The sequence below is a fragment of the Pseudopodoces humilis genome, chromosome 23 (assembly GCF_049639895.1).
Source record: "Pseudopodoces humilis isolate 2021_Gansu_Grassland_sample_001 chromosome 23, ASM4963989v1, whole genome shotgun sequence".
Classification (NCBI taxonomy): domain Eukaryota; kingdom Metazoa; phylum Chordata; class Aves; order Passeriformes; family Paridae; genus Pseudopodoces; species Pseudopodoces humilis.
In genome coordinates, this window is record NC_142222.1 from 3,445,949 (window position 1) to 3,447,216 (window position 1,268).

Below are 1,268 nucleotides of genomic sequence, written 5' to 3' on the forward strand. Positions count from 1 at the left end.
ACGCTCCCCCCCAGCCAAAATAGCCAAAGCTGCCTCCCTTCCTCCCTTATTATACCCTCGCCCCACCTGATAGAGTGCTCACTTCCACCTGCATCTCCCTAATCCCCACATCTATGGCCAATTCCCTATACAGGGATGGGCTCAGTAATCATTAAGTTGAAATAAGTGCAGTAAAAGTCCACTTTATGGAAGTGGCATTTGACTTCAGGACACAGTTTTCTTTCTCTTGGCAAATTGTCAGGGCTACCTAAGAATGAGATAATGATAAGCATTGGGAAGAATGGGTTTGTTACTTTTTTCCAGTGTGTTTTCCTGCATTTGTGCTGTTCTCAGTGTCCTCTGCCACTCCTGTCACTCCTCCACAGAGTCCTTTTCCAGCCCTCACTGTACAGATGTGCAAGTCCAGATGTGAAGGTTGGGGGCTGCTCCTCTTGTCCCTGTCCTGTGAGCACATCCTGCTGCTGGTGCTGTGGGTCACAGGCTGGGCACGGGCAGGGGGGAGGCTCACAAGGCCATAAAACCTTTGGAGGAAGAAATTAAACCAGTTTTAAGAGCAGGAGAGAGGCACCTTTTCCTGCAATTGGCTCTTGGTTGAGGGAGCCAAGGCTCCTGTGTGACACATCCCAGCTCAGCCAGGTCTCCCAAAGCACAGACCTCTCTTGGCTGCTGAGCCTCACACTCCCAACTAGGTCAGGGTTGTTCTGCAGCTGTTTCAGGCTGAGTTTGGGCATCTTCAGTTGTGGTGCAAAGTTTCTGGTAATGAGCAGCGCTGGGGAATGAGGCAACATGAAAATGCCTCAAGGAATAGACAGTGAGGAAAGCGTGGCCCCACCTAAATGCTGAATTTTTTTTGGCTCAAGTTTGTGCTGCCACTGCTTGACTCAAGTAATTTTTGGAGGGTGAGCACCAAAACTGGGGAGGAACTTTCATGTTATAAGAAATTCAGGTTGAACTAATGGTTCAGTCATTTGATTTTTAAAACCGTCAAACCTCCCTTTTTAGAATGGAGATATTTTTATCTGTCTCATGCATCTAAATCTGAGGAATGGTTCATTTCTGTTCCCTCTCCAAAAATCTGTTTAGACCTCTAAAAACATGAGGGGAACAAAATTTCACCCAGTATCAGGCTTTAAACTGAGAGCTATGCTTTGTATCAGCTGCAGCAGCCTATGAAATGCTCAGGAGTTATAACAAATTTAAGCCCTTACAGGGCCCTTCCAGTTTTTTTTGTCAAGTTCTTTCTGGCAAATAAATGAAGCAGAATTGAA